Here is a 19,383-nt window from a genome sequence, read left to right on the forward strand (position 1 = left end):
TGACTGCCTTTTTTTTTTTTTAAGATTTTATTTATTTATTTGACAGAGAGATAGAGACAGCGAGAGAGGGAACACAAGCAGGGGGAGTGGGGGAGGGGAGAAGCAGGCTTCCCGCCGAGCAGGGAGCCCCATGCGGGCAGGCCGATCCCAGGACCCTGGGACCATGACCTGAGCCAAAGGCAGAGCTTAACTACTGGGCCACCCAGGCGCCCCCTGAATGCCTCTTATGTGACACATTGGTGCTCTGTCCTGAAAATAATGCCGTGCATTGGGTTTGACTTCTACCTTTGTAGTTGTTTTTCTTCTCCTTCACTAGGAATTCTATAGCATGTTATCATTTTTCCTATATATAAACCTGCAGTCATATACACATATTTAAGAATTAACTTTAAATTCCAAAAAACTACCATATGCAAGAATGCCCTCATGCTTATTTGCAAATACAATTTCTCTTTTTAAAAAATTATATTTTTTTTCATAAAACTATGCCATTCTACCCAGCAACATAATAAAGCCGAGAGAAATAAAAATGATCACCAGATAAGTAAGGAAGCTTTTATATCCTTTATTTTCTGCTTATTAACAGAGTTTTGTATTAGGGTATTGGGAGAAAGGGAAAAGCAAAAGCCATATAAAAAGAACATTTTAAAGTTAAATTCACAGTTGGCTAAATTAGTTGGAATTTAAGTCTATAGTTTATCTTCCAAACACTCATTTCATAACCATTAGCTGTTTCTATACTCGTAAACCTGGAAAAGCCAGTGGGTTTTCTAGAAATTTCCCCCTCTGAGTAATAGCTAATAAGCAAAAAAAAAAAAAAAAAAAAAATTAACATTTCAACAAACATATTGGAGATCTGCACAGATTCAAGAAACATGTTGATCAGAATGAAATTTGGAAAAAGACACACATAGGAAAAACAAGCCATTTTTAAATACAATCTCTTTCCAAGACACTGAAAGTATTTAGGAACTCAGAAAAATCAATGACACTTCACGGTATGTCTGCAATGTGCTTAGACATTCTTACTGTTTTATATCAACGGGAAAATAGAAATGGGGGATTAAGAAGAGATGCGGGACACTAAAATAAGGTGAAGATTAAAAATATTGTGCAGAGAATCAAGACCCATAGCCACAGCTACACAGCTTTATGTGATACAAACTGTTCTAGCATTAAATATAAAAACTAACAGAATAATTCTGCATGCAAAATTATAGGAAGCTTAATAATGTTCATGTGTTTCACTAAAACAAAAGGTGTTTCTGCTCCCATATATGAGAAAAATATTAATCTACTTTAAATCGCAAAAAGTGAACCAGAAGTATTAAATTAAAATTACTGCATTTTTAAATAGTTATACTTTTTCTCTGTGACGTCGCAAGAATTACAGTTTTGAAAATCATTTCCGTGTGACCAACAACCACAGTGAAAAGAGAGAATGTGAAAATTACGTGGTTAATTTAGTCAACAGCTGGAGAATAGTGTTCTGTAGACAGGAGACTTCCCAAGAGAAAGAGTGGGCTTAAGGAGTCAATTTTAGAGCGCCTACCTTCTCTTGGTGCATTTTCCTAAAACTGATACCCTTGAGATCTGATTTGCCATGGATCTACTTTCCCAACTCACTGTCAGTAATGGCCCATTTCTCTTTTACTCCAGAAAGGATGTTTATAACACTCACCCACCTAACTATGTTGCATTCCCCAAAGGTCTAAACATATCTAGGTCATCAAACAAACAGAGAAACTGAAATATTGGTGTCAGCAAAGTCTCCTTTAATCAAAGCAATATAAAATCTCTTCCAGTCAATTTCATTTAAAGAGGTATTTTCAATAATACTGCTTTTTATTTTTTTTAAAGATTTTATTATTTATTTATTTGACAGAGAGAGACACAGCGAGAGAGGGAACAAAAGCAGGGGGAGTCAGAGAGGGAGAAGCAGGCTTCCCGCAGAGCAGGGAGCCCGATGCAGGGCTCGATCACAGGACCCTGGGATCATGACCCGAGCTGAAGGCAGACGCTTAACAACTAAGCCACCCAGGTGCCCCACTGCTTTTCATTTTTAAATAAAAATCAAAATAGTGTGTACTTATTAATAATTCTAATTATAATCCAATCATTTAAAAGTTTCACAGTCTTTTTACCATAAGAAGTAAATTCTTTAATATTTCAAAATAAATACATTATTTTTACTGCAGAGAAATTATGTAAAGGTGATTGATAAAATGCTCTCAGCCATAAAAATCTATATTACATTAAAACAAAAGTCCATTAAGGAAGTGGAATGTAAATATGACTTCAAGGAAACAACCAATTTAAATTTCCCAGCTGTTAGGGAAGAGCTTTCTATGTATTTTTATTTATTTTTATTTTTTTCTATATCTTTATTTTTTAAAGATTTTATTTATTTATTTGACAGAGAGAGACACAGCAAGAGAGGGAACACAAGCAGGGGGAGCAGGAGAGGGAGAAGCAGGCTTCCCGCTGAGCAGGGAGCCTGATGCAGGGCTCGAGCCCAAGAGCCCAGGATCATGACCTGAGCGGAAGGCAGACGCTTAATGACCGAGTCATCCAGACGCCCCTTCTATGTCTTTTTAAAATGCATATTGGTGAGTACCAATCATTCTGATTCTTAGATTTCATTGGATACATTTATAAAAAAAAAAGCTTTATTGGATTTATATTAAAGTCTCAATATTTAAAATACAGTGTAAATGATATCTTGGCATTTTTTAAATATAATATGAAATTTTAGGGGTCAGCTTAAAAGTGTGCAAAAGAATACATGTATTTTCAAAATTCTATTAGGCAATGCCCAAGCAAAAATAAAGAGTGAGGACCACTATTAGAGGCAGTGTCTTGCTTAATCTGATCATATAAACCCTCCAAATAATACAAATCTTCAAAGTAGATTTGGGACTGCACAATGAGTTTCACTTTATCAATTAGCATAATAAGGTAATTGCCCGCTTTTCCAGGTGTTCTGTTTTCCAAAGGCGGAGAAAATACAGGAGGCACATACAAAAGCCCAAGCCCACAATTCAGAGATAAGCCCTGAACTTTCACCTCTACTTCTTATATGTGAAATTTGCCAAATATTGTAATTACTATGTTTTCCACCTGAGTAAATTATCTCCAAGACATTTAATTTACACATCAAAGATCAATGTATTCAGCAATCCAATATTTTAACCTTTAGCTGTGAACACGAGAAACGTGGAGAGGGTATTTACTTTGATGGTGGAAAGGAACGATGATACAAAAAAAAATTTTAGTTTTCTCAAAAGATTTCTCCGAACTTAAGGTAATTTTTAACAACTCTTGAAATTATCAAAATTGGATCGATAGCTTTGCTCTATATGTTTTAAGGAACTAAAAATAAATTATTTGAAAATGTGACATTTTAGGCATAATTCAATTCATAACATAATTTTTGTTTGTAAATAATGTGTGACAGTTTTATTAAAATTCTCTATTAAATATTTCATAAGCTAGTATTATAATAGCCTATTCAATTGTCTTTGCACATTTTATGTTTTCATCTACCAATCTGTTCTTTTCTTAGTAAAGGAAATCACAAATTGGATTATATCACTTTCTTAATGAAAACACTTAATAGCTTCTAATAAATCCCAGACCTTTATTGTCACCTAAAGAACCTGTGTGATCTGGTGGCCCATCTCTTCAATTTCTGTTGTGATCCCTCTCACTTACCATGTTCCAGGCAGTCTGGTTTTCTTTCAGCTCAAATAACTAACAGCCTAGGGTTGTGAACACCTTCTGGTACATTCAGTGCCCTTCCCCATCACTACCACCCACCCCTACTCCTCACTTGCTCGTTCCTACTGAATCTTTCAATTGTAGCTCAATCATCACTTCTTGAGAAAGACTCTCTGATCATTCTTTCATAACACCCAATGATTTTCTTTATTATACACATATTCAATTGCGTATTTGTATTTATCTGTGTCTCATGAATGGCCCAGGATCAGTCTGCTTGGTATTTCATATATCCAGCATCTCAGCACCATATCTGATGTGAAAACTACTGAGTGCATAGAAGCACTATGTGAATTATACAGCTCCATGGGAACAGCAATTATCAACTACCTAGATTAAATATATTTGCATATATATCATCCTTTTACATATTTATAATTATTACTAGACAACTAACTAAAAGACTGAATTACAAAAACGCAGTGACCAAAATATACATCAAGTAACCTTTGACCTGAGAGTTTTTCTCTATTTAATCTTACAATCATTTAACAACAGTTAGAGATCAGGGGTTTGTTGGACATATTTATACACTCACCAGTGGAATTTTTAGCAGCCCTCAATATCACCCAAACCAACTAAGCTATGTTTGAAGCATATTTATATCTAGAACATATATATGTATCATAGATTGCCACCCATATTCACTGTCAGATTTGTTTTCTGATTGGTCTTCCTTTCTTCGCTCCAATTCACCTAACGTGCTATAGCAGGATTAGTTGTCTTCAAAAAGGTGTTATTATTTCCCTAATCACATTTTTTTTCTATTACATTTTATTTCCTATGGCCCCAAATTCTAAATCTCAGCAAGGCTACTAGTAATTACCTTGATCATTTGGGGTATTCCCATTTACCATATTATATTTAATTATAGCAAAACTTGGTATCTAAAAATAAAAGAACCTCTTTAATCTTGAGACATGCTCCAGTGTTAGCTGTCTTAGGATGTGGAATTTAGCAAAAGTGAACTTACTTAGAAAGTATATTTCTACAACTAAAATTTAAAAAGAAGATGACCGTCAATAAAGCGAAGTGTTTATTATAATAACAATTCTTACTTTTCAAAGATTTTCCAAATAAGAAAGATACAAATAGGATGGTTTTGAAATCAATATACCTATTGTGCATGAGGATCTGCTTTCATATATGATTAAAGAAGAAGAAAACTAGTAATGCTTTTCTTAGAACAAAATCTGTTTGCTGTTTAAGAAAAACATAGCACAGGAGATGGTTATTCACAAGATAGCTCCTCAAATTTATCAAAAAACAGAGATAAAATTATTTGAAGCATAAAAAGTCAAAGTCAACTATTTAGACTTGCCTTATAACTATCTTCTCTCTATTCATCTGCCCACCGTAAAGTCAAAAAGCAGATCTTAAAGTACTTTTCTAAGGTAGAGAATTTCCATAAAACTCACCAGGATGGCACAGATATACTTTGCTTTTTAAAGATACATTCCAGTAAAATTAAATTGCTCACATTTATTAAAATTATCCCCATTTTATATAACATTAGCTTTTACTTTTTGAACAAGACAAATTAATATTCTTTTCTAATTTGCATTAAAATGATAATGTAAGGGGGCACCTGGGTGACTCAGTCCTTAAGGGTCTGCCTTCGGCTCAGGTCATGATCCCAGGGTCCTGAGATCGAGCCCCGCAACGGGCTCCCTACTCGGCAGGGAGCCTGCTTCTCCCTCTCCCACTCCCCCTGCTTGAGTTCCCTCTCCCGCTGTGTCTCTCTCTGTCAAATAAATAAATAAAATCTTTAAAAAAGTAAAATGATAATGTAAGCTTAATCTAACATTTCTTATAAATGTATTTTTTTCTTTAATGATAGCATATGCCAATTTTATATTTAAATATATTAATATTTAATATTAATACCTTCAGTTAATATTAATATGGTCTAAGCAGTTTTCTAAAAACCAGTATTGATTCTAGTATTCTCTAATTGTGTGCAATTAATGCCAAAATGGCACAAGGGTTTATTCTGCATCGGAGCTACAGGCACTTGCGAGACTGCATTTCGCAATCGGCCTCCCTCTGCTGCGTGGCTCTGTGGTTCATTCATTCCCCACTGCACTGGCTCTTCACCATCTATTGCTTTCTGGAGTTCCTTGTCTAATAACGCCTTCTCCTTTCTCTTCCCAAACCCTACCTAACTTCTCTAGTTCTGCTTGATCTCCTTCTTCTCAGGAGTTCAGAATTAAGTTGAAACCCTTTATTCCACATGTAGAAAGGGAGCTTCCTGAGGGCAGAGGGTCTTGTCACTTCTGTCACTGCTGTGTCTCCAGAGTCTTGACCACTCTCTGACACAGACGCACTCAGTAAATATTTGTTGAACTACTAAATGGAACTGACAATGCATTGGCTTGCTCATGTCATGGGTAGTTCAAGCTTGTTTTGTTAACCTCTCCAAATACATCACAACTTCCTCCTAAGATATGCCAACATTTAGCAAGTTTGAATCTGCAAGTCTGGCCCTTTCTCCTCAAAGCTCTCACCCTACAAATGAATAACAACCTCCGGATGAATGGAATACTCTGTGTCAAGGTGCCCAGTGCACCAGTTAGGCTTAATGTAAGTATGAATAAATTCAGAGAGCAGCATTGTGTTTATGCTTTATAGTCTCTAAAGTAATATGATAAATATTAGCAATCCTTGCATTCAAGTAGGAGTAAAGACATAAACTAGAAATAAATCTTAAGGAATGTACTTTGCCTACATAACTTTATGATTAATGTCAAAAGTTGTCACACAATATTTAACTGAAATATGATTGTGACAAAGCATTTGACTTTGGCATGTATAAATTCTAAAGGGCCAGGTTCCAAACACTGTTTACATAAATGTTTTCTTAGGACCAGGAACCGACTTTCAGCTCTAATGTCAGTCCTTCCTTTCTGCACTGCACAGGGCGGCTACTGGGGTTAATGCAGATTACCAGCCTGTTCTTCTCTCCCCTTTCAAACCTCAGCGGCCTCTAATTACCAGCTTACTCTAATTATTCCATCTCATCATATTGTCCTGCTAATTCCTTGCTCTTAAGCCCCTGCATCTTTGTACTGATGGCTTTTTCTTCTCAGGGCACAGTTTTATATTTTCAAAATACAGAATTCGACATTTTTTTAATTGTATCTCCTTGTAGAAAAAGGAGAAAAAATAACAAAGTTCAAAGTGATATCCTACACGTAAAAATTATAAAGTGATTTTCCCGCAAATTTAAACAACAACAAAAAAGATTTCTACCCCCAAAACTATATTCTAGCATTTCCTTTCTGGTCTCTGAAGCTCAAGCTATTAAAAAAAAAAAATTACTTTGAAGAGAATTGAATTAGTGACAGTTAGTCTTTAGCTAGCCCAATCTCTTCAACGGCTTTTATTTTTTAACTTTTTCCCCCAGCTTTGTTATAGAAGCCAAAAAAAAAAAAAAAAAGATAAGTTTGAAGCCAGGGACCCATACACTATTCTGCTCTATAACTTTACCATTACATTGTATTCTTAATTTGAACGGTTAGGCAATATTCTATCAAAAAGAACTGATTTGACTCAATCAACTTTCTAAGGTTCATAAAGATAATATGCATTTGCATAGAGCATGAGGATATAATACCCTATTTCCATTAGGGGAAGACAATTCTTCTAAAGGTTTGAAATATTTTCATTCTGTATCTACAAAATACAAAAGCTAATTTTGCCAATTCTTGTTTCGAAATTCTCAATCATTGTTTATTTAAAAGAGAGCTCTAAATATAGAGAATTTTGAGGGACCACAATTAATGAGGGTAATACTTCACACAAATATTTACTATCTCTCTTTCTGTCTCATCAAAGCCACAATGCATCAGGTTTGAAATGGCGGTTGTCCAGGGGGATTTGCTCCCAATTATTTAGATCTCATGTTCTTTGTCTATGTGATGACAAAGCAATAGCATGTTTTTCATCAAAGGCAAGAGATACATTATTCTTTCTTTGATCTATAAAAGGAAATTCTTGAGTAGAAAGGTGAGAGGATAGACCCTAAGACTTTTTAACATTCTAATCTGAAAATAAATAAACTGCTTTTAGGTGAAAAGTTAGAAATTCTTAAAAGCACAATTCCAAAATGAATAGGCCCTGATTTTCTATTAATCTTGAAATCTTTAAATCAAAATGACTTCTCCCCTTTTAGACTTCTATGTATCTCTGACCCAAACTGGAGATAGTTTTTTCCCTTGGAAGCCTTCTACTATATTTTAAGCTTGAAAATAAATAAGATCTTTGAAACTCAATATGCTATTTTAAAGAGTGATGTTGTCAATGCCTTTTTTCTGCATCTTTTCTGTTTATTTGAACCCCTCCTTAAACTGGCAGAGTCTGTTACATGGTCTCCTTGCATTTTCCATGCCCCCAGAGTTCTCAACATTGTACTCATTTCTTTAGTCAGCTTACTTGAAACCAGACTACATTTTGCCTTGTAGCCAATTAACTTACTTGTCCTTTTTTCAATGCGTGTATATGTGAGTGAGTATGTAGTGTACTTGTGTATGTCTTCCTCTTTGGAGACGTATAAGTATTAACAAGAATTAATCTATTGATTGCTTTCTCCATCTCTCAACCCAATTTTACCCCTTAACATAAAATTAGTATGATTTTTATTCCATAACTCAAGGAGAAATTCAGAAAACCACAAAATATTTCAATTTTTTCTAACAGATATTTGATTTCTACCTTATGTGATGTGCAATATATTAAGTTGAAATAGATGTTATGTCTAAACATAATACCTAAAGCCATAAAGCTTCTAGAAAAAAACTTAGAATAATATCTCCATGACCTTGGGTTGACACGGTTATATTTGACAGAACACACAAAAATATTAATCGAAAAGAAAAATTGATAAATTAAATTTTATTAAAATTTAAACATCGGGCGCCTGGGTGGCTCAGTTGGTTAAGCGACTGCCTTCGGCTCAGGTCATGATCCTGGAGTCCCAGGATCGAGTCCCGCATCGGGCTCCCTGCTCGGCAGGGAGTCTGCTTCTCCCTCTGACCCTCCTCCCTCTCATGCTCTCTGTCTCTCTCTCTGTCTCAAATAAATAAATAAATAAAATCTTAAAAAAGAAATTTAAACATCAACACATTAAAAAATTAGAAAATTAATAGGAAAATATACTGGTGAAAATATTCACAATACATATATTTGACAAAAGACTTGTGCCCAGAATACATAAATAATTCCTTCAACTTAAAAATTAAAATTCAAACAATATTATAAAAATGGACAAAATACCTAAACAGAAGATAGAAAAATGGAAAATAGACACATTAAAAAGTGCTGAACATTACTGGTCAGTAGGGAAATACAAATTAAAACCACCGTGAAATATCCTTTCATCCCTCTAGAAAAAAATTAAAAAGACTGACAATACAAAATACTAGTAAGGATATGAAGCAACTGGAACTCTTCATACATTTCAACAATTCCTTTCATAAGTATAAATTTTCCCAAAGAACTGAGAACATATGTCCATAAAAATCCCAGCATGTTTATTTGTAATAATCCAAATGTCCATCATCAGGAGTGTAAAAATCATTAAGATAATACTGAACAAAATGAAAGAGGCAAAAAACAGATTCTGTGTCAAAAGGTTTACTGGGGCTAATATCTGGAAAAGGAAAAGATGGGAAGCAGAATGAACAGAGGGAGTTGTCAGAGCAAGATGCATATCTGACCATTCCTGCCAGGCCAATGGGGAGTTCTAGAGCAGGTTGGCAATTAGCACAATTTATTTTGGGTGGAAGTGGCCAGGCCCTTGTGCCACCAACTTGTTCAGTAATCATCTTAGGGCTACTCCAAGAAGAGCATGTCTTTAAGTTATGGCCACCAGACTTGGTCATTGACTGAGGATCACCAAAAATAGTGTAGCTTTGGCTCAAAAGCTGAGGCAGACCATGCAGAAGCTCACAACCAGAGGCTGTCCACAAACCACATTCCCGGCAGCTGGCAAGGAGACCTTTGTGAAGGGATTTAAGCAGTACATCTCCATGATGTTCACCCTGTAAGGCTTAAATTACAGAAGTTTCAAAACTAGCCTAAGGTCTGAGATGTCATGATGGTGATTATCTTTAGGGAACAGAAGGACATTAGTGGTTAAGAAGGGTCATAAGAGTGGTTTCTGTGGTGCCAGTAAGGTCCTATTTCATAACCAAAGTGCAGGTTATGTAGGTGTGTTTATTTTATGATATTGCATCAGGCCATACCCTTATTACTTGTTCACTTTTTTGTATATATGTTTATTTAATTTAAAGAAGAGCAATTTCAGTAATTTCAGTAACTAGGATGTAAACCAGATGATCTTTTAAAGAATGAGGGAATGGTGGAAAAACATAGACTATACACACACACACAATTTTTTAAAAAGCATAACATCTAGAAAACAGCTTCTATTGTATTGTATTGAAAGATAAGATATTCATGAAAGTATAAATGATCAGAATATGCAGATACTTATTAAAGTGTCAGATTAAAGTCTAATGAGCTAAATTTAATCTAATATCTAATAAAATGTATAATTTAATGGACTTTGAAATACAGGAATAACCTTAAATCTAATTTAAATGTTTATAATATGTTCATCTTTCCTGAAGCAAATTTCATTTTTCTTCCTTGCATTTCTATTTTTAAACCTAATATAAATGCCATCTTACTAATTAAATGGTACCACACAGTCAATGTTTGTGGAATTGAATTAAATCCATCCAAAATAAACTGACACCAAAAATTTAATTTATATTGTTTCTCCTGTCTCTAAGCATCATGCTACGCAAAAGCTAATGCTTGTCTAGTTTCCAACACACGTATAAGATACAGGTCAATACATGTTTTGATAAGACCATCATATGTTAGGACACTATTTTAGTTTCTAGGGATAAGAAGATGAATGCAACAAAGCCCTTACCATAAGGAACTAAAACTGTGGCATAGGAAAATACACTTTTGTAACTGACCATAATGCAATGTCATGGGTGCTATATAAGTAGTAAAGGAATGAAGATGTGGAAGCACAGAGAACAAAGATCTTACATCTCTTTCATGTCAAAGAAAGGACCATCCTACTAAAAACCCAGAGAAGTCTTCTTTAACATGTAAATAAGTTTGCCAAGCAGATATGCAAAGGGTGGACTTTTCAGGCAGGAAGAAAACATAATTAAAGGTAGAGACAGGGGAAGATGAAATCTTGTGATATTCTTAGGATTATTGAAGACTATTAGGTAATTGTAATTGTAATTGTAGCCCAGGTGTTGATGGAAGAAGAGTATAGAGAGAACTAGTCATCATAGCAAGTAAGTAGACAGGGAATATACAATGCAACTTCAGGATAGATGAAGAAGTCTAGAACAGTAATTTGAAATAATGCTGTGAGGACAGAGGATGGGATGCTGGAGAAAGACAACTTATAAAGACAGAGAAACCTGTGAAAGAAACTGGGGAGAGAAAAAGAAATGAAGAAGTAGAAGGAGAACCACTGGTTAACCCAGTGTGTTAACTCAAAAATCAACAGAAGAGGAGGCTTCAGGAAGAAGGTAACCAGTAGGGTCAAGAGTTTTACCTGAAGTCATGTGAGACAAGATATGAGAAGGGAACCTTAGATTTGGCAGGGAGAAGGTGCTGTCAACAGACTGCAGGGAGAAAGTCAGAATGCAGGAGACTTAGGCATGGAAAGGTGAGGAGTGGAGCAGGAACCCAGGCTGGAGTCTTCAGAATTGTTGCTGTGGTTGTTCATTTTGAAAAAGGGAAAAAGCAGATGAATCTTTAGTTTGAAAAGACAAAAAGGATAGAAGTTTTTGCTTTTAAAAAATAAAAACACAAAAGGCATCCAAATTGGCAAGGAAAAAGTAAAACTTCCACTATTGCAGATGACATGATACTCTATATAGAAAACCTGAAAGACTCCATCAAAAAACTGCTAGAACTGATACACAAATTCAGTAAAGTCATAGAACACAAAATAACCTACAGAAATCTGTTGCATTTCTATATACCAATAATGAAGCAGCAGAAAGAGAAATCAAGGAATCAATTCCATTTACAATTGCACCAAAAACCATTAAGATATGTAGGAACAAACCTAACCAAAGAGGTGAAAGATCCACTCTGAAAACTCTCAAACACAGATGAAAGAAATTGAAGAGGACACAAAGAAATGGAAAGACATTCCATGCTCATGGATTAGAAGAACAAATATTGTTAAAATGTCTATACTACCTGAAGCAATCTACATATTTAATGCAAGCCCTATCAAAATACCAACAGCATTTTTCACAGAGCTAGAACAAACAATCCTAAAATTTGTATGGAACCACAAAAGACCCTAAATAGCTAAAGCAACCTTGAAAAAGAAAAACAGGTGGAGGCATCACAATTCTGACCCTCAAGTTATACTACAAAGTTGTTGTAATCAAACAGTATGGTACTGGCACAAAAACAGACACATAGATCAATGGAACAAAATAGAGAACCCAGAAATGAACCCTCAACTATATGGTCAATTAATCTTCAACAAAGTTGGAAAGAATATTCAATGGGATAAAAAAAATGTCTCTTCAACACGTGGTTTTGGGAAAACTAGACAGCAACATGCAAAAGAATGAAACTGGACCACTTTCTTCCACCATACACACACAAAAAAACTCAAAATGGATGACAGACCTACATGTGAGACCTGAAACCATAAAAATCCTAGAAGAGAATACAGGCAGCAACTTCTTTGACATCAGCCATAGCAACTTCTTTCCAGAAATGTCTCCTGAGGCAAGGGAAGCAAAAGCAAAAGTAAACTATTGGGACTACATCCAAATAAAAGGCTTCTGCACAGTGAAGGAAACAATCAACAAAACTAAAAAGCAAGCGACAGAATGAGAGAAGATATTTGCAAATGACATATCAGATAAAGGGTTAGTATCCAAAATCTATAAAGAACTTCTAAAACTCAACACCCAAAAAACAAATAATCCAATTAAAAAATGGGCAGAAGACATGAATAGACATTTCTCCAAAGAAGACATCCAGATGGCCAACAGACACATGAAAAATGCTCAACATCAGTGATCATCAGGGAAATACAAATCAAAACCACAATGAGATGTCACCTCACACCTGTCAGAATGGCTAAAATCAACAACACAAGAAACAACAGGTTTTGGAGAGGATGTGGAGAATGGAGAACCTGTGGTGCCTAAATGGGGTGTCTTTTTTTTAAGATTTTATTTATTTCTCACAGAGAGAGAGAGAGCACAAGCAGGGGGAGCAGCAGCCAGAGGGAGAAGCAGGCTCTCCGCTGAGCAGGGAGCCCAATTCGGGGCTTGATCCCAGGACCCTGGGATCATGACCTGAGCTGAAAGCAGACACTTAACTGACTAAGCACCCAGGCATCCCCTAAATGGGATGTCTTGATCAGATGGGGGCCCCCAAATGTGGAGCGACGATCGGGTGGAAGTCGGTGGCATGGGTGGTGAAAGAATTCACCTGAGGCAGAACAAAGGAGATAGGAGTTTATTGAATACACCATAGGGGAGCAGTGAGCAAGACTGCAGAGAAGCTGTCTGCCAGGAAGGCCATTTTTAAGGGGGAAAGATGAGGAGGTATGGTGACATGGAATTCTCCCTTTTTTAGGAACTGTGCTTAGTTGTAAGTCACCAACCAGTCAGTTAGGGTGTATGGATATTTTGAGGTGGGTCACCTGATGGGCCTGTCTGTATTCAGCCCAGTGCTTATTGTGGCCCTTTTTGCATTCCATTGCTCAAGCCTGTTTGCCTAAAAGTGGCCTCTACAGAACCCTCTTGCACTGTTAGTGGGAATGCAAACTGGTGCAGCCACTCTGGGAAAGGGTATGGAGGTTCCTTGGAAAGTTAAAAATAGAACTACCCTACCATCCAGCAATTGCACTACTAGGTATTTACTCAAAGAATGCAAAAATACTGATTCAAAGGGATGCACACTCCTGATATTTATAGCAGCATTATCTAATAGCTAAATTATGGCAACAGCCTAAGTATCCATCAACTGATGAACGGTTAAAGAAGATGTGGTGTGTATACACACACACACACACACACACACACTGGACTATTACTCAGCTGTAAAAAAGAATGAAATCTCACCATTTGCAATGACATGGATGGAGCTAGAGAGTATTATGCTAAGTGAAATTAGTCAAAGAAAGATTAATACCATATGATTTCAGTCAGATGTGGAATTTAAGAAACAAAACAAATGAACAAAGGGACAAAAAAGAGAGAGAGAAAGGAGCAAACCAAGAAACAGACTCCTAACTATAGAGAACAAACCAGTGGTTACCAGAGGGGAGGTGGGTGGGGGGATGGGTGAAATAAGTGATGGAGATGAAGGAGGGCATTTATTGTGATGAGCACCGGGTGTTGTATGGAAGTGTTGAATCATTATATTGTATCTGAAACTAATATTACATGGTACGTTAACGAACTGGAATTTAAATAAAAATTTAAAAAAATAAAGAATAAATAAAAAGTAGAAACACAAAAGTATAGCAGTAGTCTGAGTGGAATAAGTCTATAAAGAAGAAATAATAGAAGATGTGAGAGGTGATGAGAAGGTGTCAGAAAAAACTACCCTTCTCTTTTGTCTGAACCAGGAAGCAAGTGAGGAAAAATGAGCATGTAAATGGGTTTAGAAGTAGAGGGATTGATTCAACAGCTAAATTTGGCTAAAGACTACTGAAACCAGAGAAGGAGACACTACCATTTTGTAGGGGCGGGTCAGTAGCTGGATGGCGGGAGCAAGGCATCTTACAAGACACCAGTCAGTGCAAGAATTTGACAGATGGTCTTTCCTGGAAAACTTGCCTCAAAATACCCTATACTGACTGAGTTTATCTTGTGTACAGTCCCATTGCTAATCCCTTCCTTTCTCTTCTCTTCCTCCCTCTTATTCTCCAGACAAAGAATACATTTTGTGTCCTTCTCACGCTGCCCCAGGGCAGACTCTGCCCCAGCAGCACAGATCTCTTTTCCTGAAGGGAGCCTTCTGGAAGAGAAATCCACTCTCCCCATTCCCCATCCTCCTTCACTACCCTTTCTCCTTCCTGAAGCATTTGCACAAGATTTGACAACTCTTACTTGAGTCAGACTTCATATAGTAATGGTTATGCTGAAAACAATAAGACTATAATAACCACGACAGCCATCTTTGAAGTTGTGATGCTAAGGCACAGAGAGTATAAATGAACTTGAACAAAGTTTCACAGGCAGTTAAGTGGTACTGGAAGTATCAAACCTAGGCAGCAATTACTCTGAAGTCCTCCTTTTTACTGTGACTTCTTTAATCCTATTAAGAATGGGTTGAGAGGCCAACCTGAGAAAATGGTATTCATGTTCTCAGATATTATTCTCTGAGTTTAAACTGAGCTAAAGGCTTTGGAGATTTAGCTCTGAATTTTCAAAGGACCTCCAGTGGCTTGCCTTTGAAGCATTTGCAACTAAATAGTTCATGATTAATTCCAAAACAATTCAAACTGCTCTCCAAAAAAAAAAAAAAAAAAATCAAGTGAAGTTGAGCTGCACTCAACACTTTCAAGCCTGACTAAGCTCTTTTCACCTTCTCCAGAAATCCACACCATTGCACACAGGATTTACTACTTTAAAGTTGGTAAATATGGAGCGAGTGGATAAATGCAAGCGCAGATGAATTTATTACTAAAGTTTGTTTCTGTAAAGTTCAAGTGTGCCAAGGAAAGTAAAAGAAATTAATTTTTATTTCATTGTATTTTTATTTTTTTATCATTTTTAAGATTTTGTTTATTTATTTGTCAGAGAGAGAGAAAGCAGAAGAAGGGGGAGCAGCAGGCAGAGGGAGAAGCAGGCTCCCCCTTGAGCAAGGAGCCCGATGTGGGACTCGATCCCAGGACCCTGGGATCATGACCTGAGCCGAAGGTAGACGCTAACCGACTGAGCCACCCAGGTCTCCCAATTTCATTGTCTTTTTAAATGTTGAGCACATTTGACCATTGGGATAATTTAGAAACTTAAACCAAGGGAAGGTAGATATAAATGCAATCACCACTATCAGGGAAAAAAATGCATGTAAATATACCTGAATAATAATGTTTTTTTAATTGTAATATACAGAGCTGTAGCTGCACTGAACATGCTCTATTAAGCAATCCTGTTAGTATTTCATTTCCATTAGTGAAACATCAATGGGTGGTTAGTAAGGTAATCATGCCTTACACAAAATTTTACACAGTAACAAGTATTATCAAATAATAATAATAGTAATAATGATAACAATAGCTAACTCCTAAGACTATGCCCCTGTTTTGTAAGTTACTTGGTTACTGAAAGGCTTTATATAAGACAAATCTTCTCCAAGTTCTCTAGAGTTTGAAGGAGAAGGACTTCAATTTCAGAGAACTCTCAGGAAAATCAACTAGCTAATTTGATAAAACAACTCTCATTCTAGAAGACATGTGGTAGATAGGTAATTCTCAAATACGGTGTGAATCCACATTGGTTCTACAATGGAAGTTTACTCCAAGTTCTGTTTAGATCAATGACTCAAACATGCATCAGATTCACCTGAGATGTTTGCTTAAAATTCATCTTGTACAATACCCTTAAAATGTCTATGTCAGTAAAATTAAAGTAGGACACACAAATTTGCATTTATATCATTTCCGGTAATTTCAGGCATAGCCTTTGAAAAGTGTGTCTTTGATGATCTACTTAGAAGTAATAAAATCCTGAAGATAAGGAAACTGAATGTTTCCTAAGGATTAATTAGTTTTCCAAAAGATATCAAACTGTTCCTCCCCATTCTACCTTGTAAAACTCTCCATTTCTCTTCATTCCTTCTGCCATTGCTCAAATACTCAATATCCAACTTTTTTGTAGCCAGAGACCGCTTTTTATTTGATTCCTTACCTCTGATGTGGCTCCCCTCTGCTAAATTCTCTATCCCAATTATCTTTAAAGTAGGAACAGTGCATTTCCCAGTACCCAAGATGATTTACTGCACCTCCAGAAGAAAATATTTTAACTTTTTATTTATAATTATTTGTATCTGAAAAAAGAAAGAAGTAAACCTTTACAATTATCAAGAATCTGGGATTGATTTAGTACTCATAATCAATCTTCAAGTCATTTAATAAGATGCTACATAGGAAAGTAAAGGTATCTTGAGAAAGCCTGGGAGTTCTACAAGGATAGTGGCCCCTAAACTCAGAATTTATTTTCAGTGTGCTACAATGTGTGCCTGGTTACATGGATTTATAATTTATATCATTAATTCTTAATCTTCAAGAAATGGAAAACGTGATTTTAAAAAATTCCTTAAAATATTGAATTTAACAGTCATATCACAAGCAAAGAATAAGAAAATATCAAAGCAAAAAAATTTTTTTTTAAAAATTAAAAAAAAAAAAATATCAAAGCACACAATTCTAAATCTAGCTTTTCCCTAGCTGATAAAAACCAGATAAAAACAGCAATGATGATCTAATCAAATTTGACAACAAATTAGATAAAATCTGAAATTACCTATTATTGCTATTATCACTACTAGGAAAATTCAGCCTAAATGCACATTAGATCTTGAGATATTGGCCAACAAAGTACAACTCTATAATTTATAAATAAGTAAATATATTAAAATGAATTGCAGGCAGGTACTTTTATCCTGACAAGGGTGAAGGATCACAATGCTTGGTCTTTTAGCTGTTTGGTCTACACAACAACCAGAATGATCCCACTAAGACATATATTGAGCACTTCTCCTTTTCTTCAATGGCTTTCTGCTACCTTTAACGTAATTTACAAAGCATTTCTCCCATAGCATCTCACATGCCTTCTTTTGGGTTGCTCTCCAGACACACCGGACCAACTTCTTCGATTCGAGATTGGCCAGGCTCTCTCTACCCTGGGCTTCCCCACACTGTCTCCTCTGCCTACAAATTCTTTCCCTTACTCCATCTCCTATTTATCTGGTTACTACTACCTTTCAGATTGTCCCTAATAAAATAATTCCTTTTAGTGGACCTTTCCAACACCTTTGGACTAAGTTAGACTCCCCTCTTCATATATCTTCCTAGAATACTCTGCCCTTTCACTATTAAAACACTCACACTCTACTGTAATGACTAGTTAAATTCTTTATTTCCCCCAAAAGTCAGTATAAACTGAGGTCAGAGGCGAAGACTCTCTCACTGCCTAACATAATGCCTGTTTATTTAATACTTTGAAAAAAGTTTTGGAGTACCAATTAGGTAAATACAGGCAAAAGCAAACTCATATGTTTTCAATTATCTCCTTAAAAACTTAGGTCACCAAGTAGTATAACAGAAGTGCCTGTGGTTTAAATGGGGCCAATAATCTGGCTTACTCAGTAAAGTGACTCCTCTAAGAGTAAGATAGTAATTTTACTTATACCTGGTAGAAAATATATAAAGATCCAATGCTCTTTGGGGATCTTTGAGAATTTAAAATTCTATTCATTTTGTTTCTCTATATGGCTCCTATAAAATAAATTAAAGACAAACGAAATCACACTGAATCCCGTATAGAAAATGAAAGTGCTACAGAAAAGGTAATAGGTTATTGTCATTTTGCCAATAAATAAATTGACATTCTGACTTTCATCCAAACTTTCAAACATGCTATATAAAGAGCTGCAGGTTTGGGGATGAGCCAGTTTGTTTTAAAAGAAGAAAATTATGCCAACAGTAAAGTTCCTGTGACTGAGCACTTGAAATAAGAATTATAGGGAGACATCAATAGGGAAAAGTCATTCTCTTAGGCAGTGAACCTCAAGGAATTTCTCTGTTCCAATGATCAACTAGAATGCTTAAGTAACTCAACTAGAATGGTTTTAATCATCGTGGCAAAGTTTATAATGACTTACTATAATTAAGACAGAAGAAATAATGAACTATAGCAAAGCAAAATACCTAGATTTTGTTGAATATTAAATTTCCTATTTAGTGAAATAGGACAGCCTACCCAATAGAATGAGGGATGGAAACGGGTAAAAGCAAATTGTATGAGAAAACTTTCAAAACAATTAGCCTGTCTTGTCTATACATTTTCTTTCACTTATACCTATTAATCACTGTAGATCCAATTGCTTTTTTTAAATTAAATATAATTTATTCACATTCTAGCCTTTTTCTTATTGATGGTGTTAGCATTTGACATTCATTTTTGTTTGATTTAATACCTGGGTATGTGATGTAGTAGAATTATATATATATATGGATTTTTTAATGTACCAGCTATAATAGTAGAAATATTAAAAAGAATGATTCATATAGCAATCATGTAAATGCTCAATCATGAATATAATGAAAGAGCCATGCAATTTTTTTTTACAATTTCATTTTATAATATACCTTTATTAACTTTGATGTGTTCGAGGCACAGCTCCTGAATGGTTACTGTGATAGATTGGTTTATGTTAACGATTTCATCTCTTTTCGATGAAATTGCTCCTTGGAATGGGAAAATGTGGTTTATTTTGAGAATGATTCTGCTTAATGTCTTAGCCTAAGTCCTGTTTGAGTGAAATTAACTGTTCTATGGTTCATGAATT

The sequence above is a fragment of the Mirounga angustirostris genome, unplaced genomic scaffold (assembly GCF_029215605.1).
Source record: "Mirounga angustirostris isolate CCGP_5_RB_7025 unplaced genomic scaffold, mMirAng1.0.hap1 SCAF_2, whole genome shotgun sequence".
Classification (NCBI taxonomy): domain Eukaryota; kingdom Metazoa; phylum Chordata; class Mammalia; order Carnivora; family Phocidae; genus Mirounga; species Mirounga angustirostris.